The sequence below is a fragment of the Paralichthys olivaceus genome, chromosome 13 (assembly GCF_024713975.1).
Source record: "Paralichthys olivaceus isolate ysfri-2021 chromosome 13, ASM2471397v2, whole genome shotgun sequence".
Classification (NCBI taxonomy): Eukaryota; Metazoa; Chordata; class Actinopteri; order Pleuronectiformes; family Paralichthyidae; genus Paralichthys; species Paralichthys olivaceus.
The window spans coordinates 2,821,678-2,838,388 of NC_091105.1; the positions used below are offsets into that span (position 1 = coordinate 2,821,678).

The 16,711-nt window shown below is 42.8% G+C and overlaps 1 protein-coding gene and 1 long non-coding RNA gene across 4 annotated transcripts in view; one reads left to right on the forward strand and one right to left on the reverse strand.

The window, feature by feature from the left end:
• Positions 1 to 5,899, forward strand: part of LOC138413539 (uncharacterized) — a 43,402-nt gene extending 37,503 nt beyond the window's left edge. Inside the window, exon 4 of one of the 2 annotated variants that reach the window (XR_011245904.1) lies at positions 11 to 2,650. This is a non-coding gene — a long non-coding RNA (uncharacterized lncRNA). Of the gene's footprint in view, positions 1 to 10; positions 2,651 to 5,519 lie in introns of those variants that run through there. The other variant, XR_011245903.1, reaches the window with a different exon arrangement.
• znf385d (zinc finger protein 385D) overlaps positions 1 to 16,711 on the reverse strand; it is a 61,667-nt gene that overhangs the window by 33,890 nt on the left and 11,066 nt on the right. The gene's annotated exons all lie outside the window — the stretch shown is intronic.

Consider the following 16,711-nt stretch of genomic DNA (forward strand, 5'->3'; position numbering starts at 1 on the left):
TCTTCCTCAGATGTTTGAGCTCCAGCGGCAACGCTTGTCAATCATCCTGATGAGCTGCCTGCGTAGAAGAAGCGTCTCGCCCGCGGCGGAGGTAAAGAAGCCGCAGACAATCAGAGAGCCTCAGAAGATGAGATGTTTGCAGGGACGTTGAACAGGTCACTCACCAAAACAGACGAAATGTCATAGAGAGACTCATTTCAGCTGAACACAGACGCTTCAGGATCTTATAGACGGACTCCGAGTCACAGACTAATGTTTAATTCTTACTTTATTATGAAAAAGCTCCAGCGTTAAATAGCTTTTTAAAATAATTCTCGTTGTCCTTTCTATAAAAGATCTTCATTTTAGTTTGACTCGCTTTAAGATTCGAGTCTGTTTACTTTTTCAAACCCTCTCTTTAAGTTTTCTCTTCCTCCTTTGACACGTTACATGATTTTTTTCTTACGTAAACATACTTCAGAGGGATTTGACCATAACGTCTAATCTGAAGCAAACTTTAAAGGCTTCAGACTGAAAACATTAAAACTTAATGAATCATTTTGTTTTTCTTGAGTTTTCTCAGAAAACACATCAACGCCTGCAAGAAAATATTTTCCCTCTTTCTCCCGGCTCTCGTCCGCGGGCGCCTCCTTTCATTCGTCTTTGACTCCCGCGGATGTGCCTCCGTCAGGCGGAGACGTCGGCGGCGTGTCGACCGCGCGGCAGAATAAGCAGGTCATTTGCCCGACACTATCTGACAGCCCTCAGAAGGCCCGTCTGTCTCAGAGATCAGCTCTGCGGCCGCCGCTGACGCCCCCTCACTCAGCGCGGCGGGATAATGTGACAGGACAAGACAGTGATGAGCTGAGACGGTGGAGACGAGCTCAGTCTCACAGCGGGCGACCGATAAAAAAGGACAAAAACACACACTGAGCTCTCTCTGTTTTGGTTGTGAGAGGCCTCATGTGCCAACTGTGATGCGTGTGACAGACGGAGCTGGAGTCTAATGGAAAAAGCTCTGGAGCTAAAACACACGAAAGAATCAATTATGTGATGTTTAGTTTTAATTTGATCGTCTGAACTCTTTGAGGAGATTACAGTCGCTCTGAAGTGAGTTTTACTCGTCTGCAGCGTGAAGGAGCCATAACAGGGATCAATACCAACAACTAGATGAGAACCTGGTTTTTCCTTTGTTGGAACAAACCCATGCAATGATGGTTATTTTTGTTTTTACCTGTAAGATGGATTTAAAAATTCAGACGTGTTTGTTATCCTGCGTCAAGTGAGGGACACGATCGAAGCACAACTTTAAAACATTATGGCTCAAAGGCACAAAACACAGAACAAACATTAAAGTCGCTCCTCGATGGAATGGGGCCGTAACTTTCTGCACATTCTGGACTCCAGTCAGAAAAGTGGGACATTTAAAATGCTTTCCTGTTGTTGTGTTATTCCGGAATCAACTGATTTAAAACGAGAAACACAACTTTTAAACTCGAACTCTTCACACCCAAGTCTGGACCACGGTCAGAACCAAGCTCCGTGTCTTTGTCTACAATTTATTCTGTTAGTTTTGATTTCACATTGTTGTTCAGGGAGCGGACATGAGACTTTTGTGTGACACGTGTACGTCCTCCTGTCATACGTGGGCTGTGTCCACCTCTTCTTGACACTGATTGGTTTGTGAGAGGCGTGCGTCAGATGTCGTCTGTCTGTTAGGTCGTTGCCACTTGCATCTTTTGTTTTTGTAAGTTGCAGCAAAATGATCATAATCGACGTTCAATCACTGAATCAAACAGCAAATAATCCTTCTATTGTTTAATGTCGTCTCAGTTTTCTGACGCAGAAAGTCTTTTCACTGGTCGGACAAAGTGTTGGTGTGTTGTCCAGGCACATTTCACTCCTGTTTGTTTGGGTGAGAAGACGTCCTTAGATTTGTACCTTTGACGTTTTCTAACATCTTCATTTATTGTATTGATGTTTGAAGCTGGGGACTTTCATGTGGATCAAAGCGATTCAGCTGTGACTCGGTTGAAATGTCATTAAATTCACAGATTAAACACAGAGAATAACTGCATTTAATGGCAGTGGGAACAATTGATTTTTTTTTAATTGAACCTTTTTTTAAATTGTCGAACTTTAAACTTCGAAGAAGAAGAAGAAGAAAACCAAAGTAGAAAATAATGAGTCTGAACCAGAAATACCACATTTATCTGCAGCAGCGGAGGCTTTAAAATGACGTGTGTTGTAAAAGGTGCATGTTATTTCACTCCGAGCCTCCGGAGAGCACGTCCAACAGATGGCCGTGTTACTTTATTATAAAGAATGTATATGCTATATTTAACACACGTGTTTATTCTGGGTCGTCTCTTCACATGCTCCCTGAGGCGCTGAGGAATCTCGTCTGTTCAGGCTGTGAGGCATTCAGAATAAACATGTCTATCAAAATCCATTCTATATATATATATATATATATATATATATATATATATATATACAGTATATATAAGGGAGTGAATGACTGGACGATGAGGTGTAAATGCTCCACTCACAGCCAGCCTCACTTGCTATTAACTAAAGTGGGATGAATGACCTGTCAGATGTAATCCTTCCCTCTATGTGTCTCCCAATTACCTCGGCCACCTGACCCAGTGCGTTAGTTCACCATCGGCCGCCGTCGTAGATTGTTGCCACGTGGGGAGGACAGAAATTAGCAAGTCAAATTAGCAAGTCAAATAAGGCGGGGGCGGGGAGGCGGGGGGGGTCGGAGAATGAGAGGCCTCAGGTGTTTGTAGAAAACTCACGTGGCGTCGGAATAATCTGAAAAAATCTGTTTCCCACTGAGAAAAGTCAGGAGAACTTGGAAAGTCTGTGAAAAATGTTTGTACAGTTGCTGAGCGACTGAGTTTATAATTTACAAACCAATTAATGTAATTTTACTGCCAGTATTAAATAACAGCTTCTAATATTAACTTTGTAAATCAGGTTTCCAACTCTTCTTTTCCAACGTCAGAACAACGATCTCTCCGTTGGGTAAATGGGATTTAGGGGAGTAATTCTTGCTGTTGTGTTTGTAATGATGTGACGTGTGGTGCACCTGTAAGAGGAGTTCATCATATATATATATATATATATATATATATATATATATGATGAACCAGTGAACGCCTCATTCTGCACTGATGAAAGTTTGTTTAATGGAGTAAAAAGAGAAATATGACGCTATAATCTTTTAATAATTACTCTTGGACCTTTAAAATTACACAAATGACATGTTTAATCAGTAAATAAAATGAAAATGATCCTGTTATAACAGGAATAGGAGAACACAAAAAAAACCTAATTCCTAAAAGTTGTATTCTTCTTTTTAGTCTCCATTGACATAATTTAACGACGAATATAGTTTATTGTGGACTTCAGATCTATTTTTGACTCGTGTGATCACGTTTTACTAGATTGCGTCAGCATCACCCGTTTCAAAGACGCATGAATTTATAAAACGTGTGAATGAAACGCCGCCACACTCTCCAACAGCTCTCGTGACGTTAGAGTTAAAGAGGAGAACTGACAGTGATTAAGCGATCTATCATGTAAGGCTGAAAAAAGTCCAACATCTTCCCACGCCAAGAGACCAGATCACAGAGATAATGAAAAACAGTCTCAGAACCTCAGCCCGTGCCCGAACTGAGTGCGCCTCTGAGCGAGGATCTGCTGCAGGTGATTGACAGCTCAATGTGTGCGATGGGCTCGTTCGAGCCTGCTCAGTTACGGCCTCGTGAAGCAGAATACGCCAGAATATAGTTCAACCCCTTCGCAGACACGGCGAGTTAACGTAGCTGCATGTGTGATGTTTCTGTTGGAATGTTTGTGAATCTATTTCCAGTGATCATTACACCCGTCTAGACGCTGGTTTGTCCGCATTTTAAAAAGTGTAAGCCTGTGAGTTAGATAGTTTAAAGTTTTACACTTTATTGTACAGGTCTGTAAAATCCAGCTTATTTCTAAATAATATGTTTTCAAGAAAAAAAAAAAAGCATATTTGTCCACAATTACAGGTAAAATATAGGATAAAAATAATCTGCTTTTATTTTTTTAAATAATGAAAAAGCACATTTAAAATATAATTTAAATTAATATACACAGTGTAAATATAATATACACAGTGTAACAGCACCTGTGTGAAATGTGAAGTTATGTAAACGTATTATTTGACAGTTAAATTAAATGAAAACCTTGTTCGGTGCGTGTGGTTTATACTGGAGCACTCGTGCACTTCCAGTTATCCCTAAATTCTAATGTAGCACAACTTTATGACTTTAATTTAGCATTGAAGTAGAGTGAAGTTTCCAGTTTTCACTAAATGACGCATAAAGATCCACTTGGGTTTAATCTGAGCTCTTTCTCTCTCATGGAAATTCATCCGGACGTCTCGGAGTTTTGCTTCTATATATTTTTCCTGTAATTAGAAACCTAACGACATCGTTGTCTCCAGGAAACTTTCGAGAAATTATTAGGATGGAAATAAATGAAGCGTCGCCGTAAAATCTAGTGAGAACTTAACGGCCTGTTGTGTACAATCAAATCAAACTGGTAAAGTATTTGTATATATAATAAAACATGTTATCTTAAGTATATATATCTATATCTGTGTATATAATAAAACCAAACAGAAGTGATGTTTCGCCTCAGGCAGAATTCAGATGCACACATTTACCCTGAAGCCTTTATGATGTTTCTGGCTCCGCTGCTGCTCCATACTGTGTTTATTTAGAAGTGATATTCTAAAGTGAGCAGTTATGTGCAGTGTAATGGATAAAATGACTCTAACGGACACATACGCACAAAAAGACTGATGTTATAGATAGAATGAGAAGGAAACCGCACGCTGCACTTAGAATGAAATTAATAGAATCTGATTTAAATGTTTACACCCGTCTTTCATTTTCTAATGGTTTTGACTCTAAATATCTAATTGATCTCCACAAAATCTATTCATTTACATTCACACGTTAAAAGCTTTTACCCGCAGCGACTTACAACCGAGAGACGACGCTAACGCTTCAATAAAGTTTTGAGACCTTGAAGTAAATACTGAGTGCTAAATCTGTCCTTCCCTCTTAAAGCCTTCGGGGGAATCTTCTGTTTCCATTCGATGATTATACGTGTTTATCTGCTTTTCCTTTGGGTGGAGACTTTTGAGACGGATGAGAAACGTCTCAAAAGACTTAAAAAGTGTTTTTATGCAGCTTGTGCGTCAGTGTTTATAAGAGCAGCACAGAATAATGGAGGCGTCTTCCTTCCACTTCAAGATTCTTCGTATAAACAAGTCTCATTATTTCATAGCGAGGTTTGGAAATAAAACGAACGCTGGTGTCTGGGGTCAAACGGAAGCTTTTTCTTGTGAGGAAGGTGGAGTGATGCACTTTTATCTGCTCTCCTCATATTCTCCACCTTCGTCCTGCTCCTCCTCCTCCTCCTTTCGATGTCTCCCTCACCCTCCCTCTCGCTCAGACCCTTCTCCCTGCACCCCTCTCGCCCAGAGGTGCTGTTTTCTTTTCTCTCCACCAGGTATGAATGTTCGCCGCATGTTCTCCCTTCGCTCTTCACCGCTGACCCCTCTCACACCACCGGGCCCCGTCAGGATGAAATATTGAACTGGGAGAGTTCCCTGGAGGCGTTTGGCAGCTCACTCTGTGTTCCCCGTCCAGCTGAGATGAAAGATAAAAATGTAACACCCCCCCCCTTTGTACCAGGTCCTCCTGCAACCTGCATCACATTCCTTTCAGCACCGTTCAGTTTGGACAAACTAATCTGATATTAAAATCAGAAAAGTAACAATCACATTATTTCTTATATATTAGCCTATATATTATATTCAGAACGACACGACCTATACTTTATAAATAGTTTGTTTATAATATAACTATCAATGTTATTTGGACCTAATTAAATGTTTCTGTTAGCTAGCAGGCGTCGAACGCTCGAGTCCTTCTACGGCCGTGGGTTTAGTTCTGATCCATGCGTTTGCAGCTCGTCATCCCCAAATCTTTCTGTGTGAAAATAATAATAGTGTATAGACAGTTAAGCAAATGTAGGCGGAGTCTCGGTTTATGATTCTTGAGATAAACCTTCACAAAAAAAAAAAACTTCTTTGCTGGCAACACTCTGTTTCACGACAGAGCAGCTCAGGGGAAAGTCGCCCACGCTGGAAACATCCTGATTTGTGACACAGTGGAGTGAAAGCTTGAATTAGATAAAACCTGGACAGACTGAGACCTAAAGTTTCAGAGTGAAATCCAAAGTGCATCAGAGTGATTCCGGTGAGAATGAGGCTACTTGGACACATTTTCTCTCGAAGCTTCATCAGGCGATTAGAAACCAACACGTGTGTTTCATCAGATGCCGAGTCCCACCTACACTTTGTGATATCAGAGTAAAGTCGAACATTCAACCTCCACCTTAATGGATATGAATGATCTTCATTAATCACAATGAATACTTTTGTGTTTTTTGATAAGGCTGCTAACAATTAATGCATTCAGCTTAACGAGCTTTGGAGAAAGTGCAGCGTCAGGGCCCCTGAAGTCTGTTTGCATATAGAAGACCAGACGCTGGCGCGGTGAAAACTCAAGCGGTCTGAGTTTGATCGTGTTTTCGTAAAAATTCCCTCTCTGGCTAATTTCTAATCCATCATTCTATCAAGCTGCTTCGGCTACACCCACAGGATGGAGAGGAGTGTCTCGCTCATGACAGGGTTCAATAAAAACTAAGATTAAACGATTTATCTTCTCATAATATTCCACCATGAATATCAAACAAGGCTGATACCGTGGTAATGAGAGAAGAGCCCGAGGAGCACGGCCATCTATTGGATTTCCAGAATCGATGCCGTCGGATGGAAAAAATGCACGAGCCACCTGCAAACTCTGAATCTTAACAATGCAAAGAATGCTACGTCTCTCCCCTGTAAGTTTCCTCTCAGGCCTCGTGGGACTTTAAGTTTCTAATCCTGTTTTCACTCACGTTGGTAGTCGTTAGCGTCACTTAATGCAAATAAACTCTGCTGAGCAAGCACGCTTTTTATCAACACTCCCTGCTTCTCGTTTATTCATTTATGCAAATGCACACATATTTTCTACGACAGTAAAACCTTGTATTGTTAAATGCTCCCCGCTCTCGCTCATGAGCTGCATTTAGGGAGGCCCCCCCTTTGCGGTTGTGTGCGTTCCTCGAGCTGCAACGCAAACGACAGTTATTGGATTTTCTCCACACAGAGTTTTCCAGCCAAAGCAGGAATTCAAACCGCAAACTCTCAGCCCAGTTTCTTCAACTCCGCCATCAACTTCGTGGCGTGAATGATTTACAGCTGACCCCAGCTTGAGGTCTCACACTGGGGACGCATTAAAGTGAGATCACGAGGAGAAGAATATTGCTGAGGAATGACTGGAGACAAACAGGGGGCGTGTCAAAAGACCTCGCACCACTGGCACGCGGCGTTGGTTAGCCACAGGCCTCCTCATCAAAACCATGATTTAGTCCCGGGAGTTAGACACTCTCGTAAATCCCCAGGTCAACCTGTGCAAAAAGACACTGTTGAATTCCCCCTCTGGGCCCGGTGTGATTTTCATTATGGAAACAATGGCGATGCAGGTGCAAACGTCCAGCTGGTTCTGGTTTGACGGTGAAACATGGAAAAGCACGAGGCCTCTGCTGATGCACCCACACACACACACACACACACACACACACACCCAGAGGAGGCGATTACAGAGGGATGGATGTCAGAGATGGAGCATGTTCAGCTCTGGGAAAGTTGGAAACAGCGGTCATTAGGCGTAATAGCACCACATTTACCAGCGTTCATGTGTTTGCAATGAGAGGTTTGTTACAGGATATAAACATTTCTTGGAGGCAGAAGCGATCTCAGGTCGAGTTAATCCTCCGCTGGCAGAGACGAACCACAAGTTTTCTGACTTAGTGACGTCAGACTCAGGCCTCCAGTGAGACAGGCTGTTAGAGGAAGAGGGTGGTACTGAGGAAACACACACACACACACACACATCTGGTTTTTGTCTTGTGAACAAGGCATAATCACCTTTCACAGGGGTCAGATGACAACGCAGTCGTCACAGGTATTTCTCGGCTCCAGCACCGATTGACAGCGATGGAAACACAACACCGCTGATTTTCACTCTGGTGCGATGCTTTGACGCGGATCGTGAAGGGAATGGACGCTCGTCACCTCCGTCGGGAACACTTCAACATTTTCCCCCATTTCTGGATGTGTTTTCTTTTTAATGAAGACCAGTGCTGGGCCAGTTCTAGACTCTTACCGCAGATTTATTCATACTGGATGTGTTGTGTGTCCACTGCAGTTCCTCGGGCCCTTGACAACAGACTTGCCCAGTGTGAACCGACATTTCCGGAATTAGTAGCTAGATTAGCATATTTCTCAGAAGAGTGGGGTGACCACATCGAGAGGCAACAACCGGCCCAAACTCTGACTCATCGCCTCGACGAGCTTCGTCAGCATCACGACAATCTGTTCAGCATTTGTTGTCTCGCATGCAACAACTGCACGGACGGTATTTTTTAACAGACTCCGTCTCCCGTGGATCGGTTTGAACTTAAACACCGAGGTGACACTTTCAATGATCCTCAAACCTCGTACCTATGATCCCGCTCCAATGCTTTCATCCTTGTTTACATAAAAAACCCAGCGACTCTCTGTGACCCGCTGTTCTCGTATGAGCCCCAAATCCGAAACACATTCTCAAATTGAGTAGTATTCTCTGCATTAAGACGACCAGATGGGCAGTTAAACTTGACATATTTTTGTTATCACCTCAAAGAACCCCAAAGCACATGGCAACACCATCAAATAAGCAAAAGCAGACTGCCCCAAGCTTTCATTTCCCTCGTAGAACCAGGCCCCTGCAACGCAGGCGGGAAACAAATATGTGTCACTGTCCTTCGATTCAAACCCCGGTGTTCATCAGTTATCACGCGGCCGGCTGACATTTCACTTAATTTAAACACCCGGAGGAGCTTTGAGAGTTGTTAGCCTGACTGCAGAGTATCTTACCGGCAGACAAGGAGGAGACACTTGGACTACGGCATCAGCTCGGCTTCGCCTGAAAACCTGGCACTAAGCACCTGCATAAAAAATCATCTCGAGCTCCCCGCCATTATCTCTGCATTCCACCGGGGAGGGAGCGGCGGGCTGGCAGCGATCCACGCAGTGAAATATTATCGTGGGAGAACACATCAAGACGAGCTCCGCCAACATAAAGCTTCCACTCGGTTCAGGGGGTTAAAAAGCCCCAGAGCTCGAGCTAAATGATAAGGGCCGCGGCACGTCAGACAGATATGCACTCGGCTCCGGCAGGTGTGACTGTGCAGAGGGATGGCAGCCGGCACCGCGGTGGTCCTGCTCGCTCCCCGGCTTTGATCGTTCCCCCGTCGTTTTGTGGGCTCGCACGTTTCCCCCAGGGATAAAATTTATAGAGTCCATTATATGTTTATGGGACATGTGTAAATCAAATGGCGGCCATGACTCACCCTTTGTTCTTTTCTTTTTATCGTCATGCAGAGCGCGCTGCGAGCGGTCGTTCGTCACTTTAAAGTCAACAGTAAAGAAATGAAAGGGTGAAGCCACAGAACCGGAATCAACACACACTCTTCATTTTACCAGTTCATTTGTTTGTTGACGGTTTAGAAGTAGATCACATGAGATTAGATCTTAATTGAGTGTGAGAATTATTTCAACTCTGTTTCGTCTCCAACTGTTATTGAAACAAAACAGTTTGAACAGTGGACTATTCTTGTGTCTCTGTTGTTTCAATCAATTTAAATATATTGTTGTAGTTTGCGACAGACGTTCCCTGATGACTGACTTCTCAGCGTGGATTTGTTTGACACTCATTTATGACATCGTGATATATGAAGGACGCGGAGCAGGAAGTTGGAGCTGAGCCGTGCTGAGATGTAACGTTACGTTGGATCAGCTGCGGTGACGCTGGAAGATTCTTCTCATGACGTCTGGTTGAAGTTTTCCAGCCGTGGGTACAATCGTCGACTTTGATTTCTAGGAACATTCGTCAAATCAAGATGCTCTGCAGACTAAGTGGCCCGGAGGACTTTAGGTTCGTAGAAGATCGTAATCTTGTTTAATCCGGATTAAATTCACAGTGACTCAAAACCCAGCGTGTTTCTTGACATTTAACTGCAACACGTCTCCCCCACCACCACTACCACCCACCCATCCCCCCGCCCCACACTTCATTAATTCATTTAAAAAAAGGAAGAGTGGCCTCTGAATATAATCCAGCAGCAATTTCATTTCTAACCTTAAAAAAAACAAACAATTTCATTGCATGTGAACATGATTTGTGGGAGACACGGTTGCTTGGCAACACAGAGAAACAAAGATTTCCGTTTCTGGTCACTTAATAAATAGATTGTACGACACTCACACAGTCGTTAGCTCTGGTTTTGGGCTCTACTGTGGTGGAGCTTCTGTATCTTCACATTTACCAGCCACAAGAATTGCCTGCAGCGGTTCGGTAATAGCTAAATCCAATGTTGTTATTAAAATATTGATTGGTACAGCTAAAATGTAGGAGTTGTATTTTTTTTTTTTATTTCAGCTCGATGTGGAGCCATCTCTGTCTTCATCTAAATAACTTTACATGAATACTGATGAGAATCAGCCTCCGTCACTGTGGAGTCGCAGCAGTGAATCAGAGCTGCAGTCAACTCACGACGACTCGTTGCCATAGTAGCTGAATTCCAAAATGTGATATTATGTCTCCATCACTTTCTCTTTGTTTGTTTCTTACCAAGATGCATCATGGGAGCTGTAGTAGACTTGTCTGGACGGATCGAAGGTTTCTGTTGTTACCTTCACCAAGGAGTTCGTTGTGTGTTAGTTTGCAGGATTACACAAAAACAACTGAACGGATTTCCATGAAACTTGGTGGAAGGATGTAGTCGGGGTCCAGGATGAACCCATTGAAGTTTGGTGCAGATCCAGATCAGGGATCAGATCCAAGAACAGTTTCCCCTCGAGAATAATTAATGGATCTTGACACATTGACGTAACTGAATTCTATGATTCCAAGTGTTGGGCCTTGGTGAAGTCATCTGCTCTACTTGGTGCCATTCCAGTTATTCCTCTGTCATTTGCATCAGTCTGATCTGTCGCTATGACTGAGGACATTTTCATTTTGCTATTTTTCATGGCTATAGTTTTGTGGGAAGCTCCATATATACTGCAAGATGTCGTGTTTCCACCTACAAACAAATATGGCTTCTACAGGTAGCAGCAGTGAACGAGCACATAACCAGAGCCGGCTGAATGAGCTGCTGAAGTGTAAGAGAACTCCCTCTCACTTTGTTAGTCACTGTGTTTTGTGCTTTGTCAAAGAGCACGTTCCCATTACGACCATCGATGCTAACATTGACTTAGCGAGGGTGGGTACTCATTGAAATGGACCGTGATGCCGTGTCGAGCGCAGACTGAGGCCTGTGTGTCACCGCTGCTGCAGGACCACGAAGCAATTTCCCACCGTGCAGATCTGTGCACAGGATCAATAAATCACATTCCTGATTACTCTGCAGGGGGAAATGGAGTTTGTATTGTTTCTCCAAGACAAATGTAGGCTCCGGGCAAGATAGATCTTATTTTCAGGGCCAAAGAAAGACAACACACACACGAACATATACACACACACGCATGCACACGCATGCACACACACACCTCCTCAACTCACCACTCGGTTAAACTAAAAACTACTTTTCCACCTCCTTTCACTTTTCTCTTTCATTACACTCCAAACCCCCCCCCCCTTCTCGTCTCTAGTCCATTTCTTTCAAGGGGACAATTTCAATAACCGCTCTGCGTCTGAATCGTTTGAAAGTTGAAGACCAATCCCAAACTTCTTCAAAGCTCACTCTCTGTTTATTACAGGAAGAACAGACCTCTGCGTCTGTGTGCCGTCCTCAACGCGGCCACGTGTCCAGATGTTAGTGGTTTCTTCTCCGAACAGGCAACACGTCCTGACACAAACGCTTTAATCTGCACATCAAAGTTGTCCCCCAAAAAAAAAAAAAAAAAAAAGGGGAAAAGTTTCACGATTACGCTTCAGTTACGAGATTAAACTTCGCATTTCATGACCCAGCAGCGGACACAATGAAACGTGACACGTCGCTGGTCGTTTGCTCTGGCCTTTTATTCTAGCTGTTCCAAATCCAACACTAACTCTCTGCCTTGATTATATGAAAACAGAAGAAGGAACGTCACGATGGACAAAGCCAAAAACTCTTGATTGCATCGAATGGGTTTTGATGAATTCAGTCTAGAAGTGTCACTGAAATATTTCTCATCAGGAGAAGCTAAGGTGCTGCTAAGTTCCTCAGCAGCTCGGAGAGAGGGTCAGAGTGCAGATGAGATCTTGTATAATTCACACATAGATGGAACAGTCTGGAATGTCGATTAAAAAGCCGAACGTTCCTCAGTGTGTAAATCACAGTGATGTCATGTGAATGAGCTGCTCGGATTCAGCTTAATCTTGATTTGACTCTGGAAACTCAAACAGTCAAAAAACAAAACAATATTTTGTCATTAAATCAGGAACCATTCTTTTAGGTGCATGATTTATTATTTGGAAATGAATTAATTCTTCTGTTTGTTTAGTTTTCTGTGACAGTTTGGGGCTAAATTGGTGAAATAATCACATGAAACAACACTTTAAAACAAAAATGAATTATATCAAATAATTAAATCAATAATAACACCAGAAATTAAGAGGTACAACCAAAGGAAGAGCCTCTGTGTGTCAGTGGAAGATAAAAGCTGATAGATAGAAAGATAGAAAGATGTCTTTTCAACGTGGTGAAAAAATAAATCCTGATCTTTTCTGTGTTGTTTATTCTGTAAATTGTGAAACGTAAACACGGATATATCATTCACGGGCTCATATCGGCCCATGTTATCTGTCATTTGATGAATCAGTCAGGCAGTAACAGATTACACTACAGCAACATAATCAATCAGCGGCTTTGTACCTGTTCCAACACCTTGTCTGCATCAAACCACGACCACAACCTCAACATCGTGTTGTTTGTCTGAAAGCTCGTTTCCAACTGGAGCCTCCACAAAGACCTTTTCACCTCACGTCTCCCAAAAACATGCAATTACATGCATTAAGTCTCCTTTTATGTCTCCAAGACACATTTTTCTGTTTCATTTCCTCGTATGACGGAGGAGTAGAAAGAGAGAGAGAGCGAGAAGACAAACATCCTCTCTCCCCCCCCCCCCCCAGCTCAGGTTTTTACTGATTGTGTGTCGGTGACTCTTTAACAAGATCAAGACTCAACAGGATTCTCAGGTGTTTGTGTCATTTCACGCAGGTGTGGACACGCGCAGTTTTCCCTTTGTCGTGCGTATGAAAAAATAAATCCTGTAACGTCCGGGACGCAGCGTGTTCTTACTGCTGCGCTAATGGAAGAACTGTCGTCGGCGTCGTCGTCCGTTGGGTCATTTTTAGGCTTTTTTTTGTTGTTTTTTTTGTTTTTCCAATCAGGGAGCATAAATGTTTATTAAGCCCCCGAGTCACGTAAGCAAATCTGACCTCATCCGAGCAGATAGACGCGCGTGTGCGTTCAGAGGGAGTGCAGATGGAAAGTAGCTTCAGCCTGATCTGTAAATCACGACGTCTGCTGCACTCAGTCGAACAGCTGCTCGGTTTCTGTGCACAATTATACTCAGATCGGCAACTTCTAATAAACCCGCCTGAGCGGAGCCGTATCGCTCACATGTGGAAGTTAGAAAATATGAAAGTTTACATACTTAGAGCATATTTTAAATTTTACTTTGACTCCACTTCCACGTTATCATTATTCATTTCAGTTTCCTTCAGTCCTTCTTTTCCTCCATCTCTCCTCATTTCCACCTTTCAGCTGATCTTAAGAGCAAAAACACAAGAAGTACTTTTACATGAATCATAATCAAATATCACTGCTATCTTTATTTTATTTTCCTTTCTTCATCTAATACTTATTTGTATCCGGAATGACGTCTTTTCCCGTGTCCTTATATGTCTCCGTCTTTGTCTTTAAAGGATTTACTGAATCACGTTATCATGAATTAAAATATCAGTATCTTTGTTTTTGTTTCTGCTTCATCTCATCTGCCCTTCTTCGTATCCTCATGAGCTCTTCTCTCAGTTCATCTCCCCCCCCCTTTCCCTCCAGCTCTCCTCATCTCTTTGCTTTAACTGACCTGAAAAAGCCAAAAACACACAAGCGAAATATTTCACATTATCGTGAATTTACTCATAAAGTATCACTAATATCTTCGGTTTAGTTTCCTTTATACTTCATTTAATCCGCCCTTCTTTTCAACCATATTGACCTTTTCTCTTATTTCCTCCTTACTTCTCCTTTTTTCTCCAACCGATTTGAAAAGCAAAACTAAAACACCATTAACATCTTCATTTTTCATCTACTTTATCTAACCTTTCCTTCTTTGTATCCTCTGACCTTTTTCTCCCTCCTTTAGTCGTTCCTTCCCTCCACCTCTCTTCATTTCCTTCTACGTCTTTTACGAAAAATCATAAAATAATATCTTTATTTTAGTTTCCTTTCCCTGCGTCCCTGTTGACCTCTTCTCTTATTTCCTTATTTCGAGCAGTACTTTTACTTTAGGTACTAAAGTGCAATTTACTGCCAATATTCTCCTCAAGCAACCATCTGAATCCAGGATGTTTCCTCTGTGGCACTGATTTGACATTTCAGTTTTTCCTGCACAGTTTATGTGAGCGCTTCAGATCATCTTTTCTCACCTGCTGTGTGATACCTGAAAAAAAAAACCCAGAGCTGATCAGACCTGCAAGCCGGAGAACAGACTCCGCATGTCGCCCCCTCGAAGCCAAACTCACAGTGGCGTTGAAAGTACTGCGAGCGCTTGTGTCGACACAACGTGGAAGAGTAAGTCGTGTGTGAAGTCTTTTTCGTCAAGCTTCTGCTGCGTTCTGCTCGAGATGAAGGGAATCTGCAGCCTTTAGGAAAGTTTGAGAGCGGAAAAAAGCGAGCGGGAGAAAAGCGGTGGGTTGAAAGAGCGAGGGAGGTGTGCGTCTGTGCGGCAGAGCGGGAGGTGATTACTATCATCCAGCATCAGCTTTCCATCAAGTGTGTTACTCATTACCTGCAGACAAGTCTGTTAAATACAGATGAGATGGGCCGACGCAGTATTCCTGAACTTTCTCCTGAAATTCTTCTTCCATATAAACAATCTGTCTTCTCGTGGGTTCCAGCTCCAGACGTCTCTCTGTGATGTCCCTGCTCTTTTCCCTTCATGGGTTTAGTCTCACTCTTATCCAGCTGTGCGCCACATTTCGAGCTCTCGTTCCACATTTTAAATTGAGCTATCCCCGTAATTCAAAACGAGACACCGCAAAAAAAAAAAACCTTTTATGCTTTTAGCGTTATACCGTTTTCCAGGAGTCATCTTGTTTTTCGATGACCTCGCTGATTCGATAAGCGCGAGGCCGCAAATTCCCTCATAATTAGTCTCTGCTTTCAAAAAGGCGGATCAATAGATCCATACCAGCGTGCACATGAGTCCTGGGTTAGTAAGTGCTCGGCGGGTGAGTGCTTCGTTTTTAAAAGGTACTGCCTCGCCGGTTGCAAATCCAATAGGGTCTGTGTAGCCACATTCTACTGTTGCACTTCAGAGCAACGGGTTACAGATGCTGGAGAAATGGACGATTAAAGAGTTTGTCTCTGAAATGTGACGCCCCGTTTATTGGCAAAAAAAAAAAGAAAAAAAGAAGAAGAGCGCTTAAAGGAAATCAATTCCAGAGAAACCCTAACGACACAGTGAACTTAAAATATACAGACGTAGAATATAAACAGTAAACTAGGCAGGTGACAGCCGAGCCTGACCGATGGGGGTTTCTGGGTGCTGATGCCGATACAGGGATTAGGGAGACAGATATATCGGCTGATGTGTAGATATATATATATATATATGTGAAGGCTAAAGTCCTCCCCATACTCCGTGTTTCTCATTAATTATTTAGATTGAGGCGGCCGCTATATTTAAATTGTTTCGCCACAGTTTTACTATGAACCAAACAAATATTTACACTTCTCATACTAACACAGGACTTGGTGTTTTGCTCTGTTGCTGGATTGTATAGCTTTGTGCAGCTCTATTTGCAGCACGCTCCTCCGAGCAGAAAGCCGGGCCTCGTAGTTTCAGCTGCGAAAAAAAATATTTAAAAAAAAAAAAATCTTTTCAGCACTGTTTACTCTGTAAAATGCAAGATTTCATATCAGCCGTCGTGAACACCAATTTCTGTGTTAAAGGGCGAAGGGATCACGTCCTGCTCATAAATCAGTGGCCCAGAGAAAGATCGACTTTCTGCACAAGTCAGTTTAATGTCACAAACTGTAAAGGTGGACAATCTGTCCAACATTTGACAGCGTCTGTCCTCAAATCACGTTTTAATCTACAGATTTATTCAGATTCACACATGAGAAATTCAAACCCGATTAGTTTTTTCATTATGTCTTGATGGGGAAACAATAATAAGTGCAGCTGCATTATGTTCACAGGCAGAGGGGGGGGGGGGTACGTCACAGCGAGGCGTTCAGGGTCACTGGTAAACATACAGAACGCAGAACTTGTCTCCGGAGAACCACAGGGCTCAGTTCAGGTCAGAAG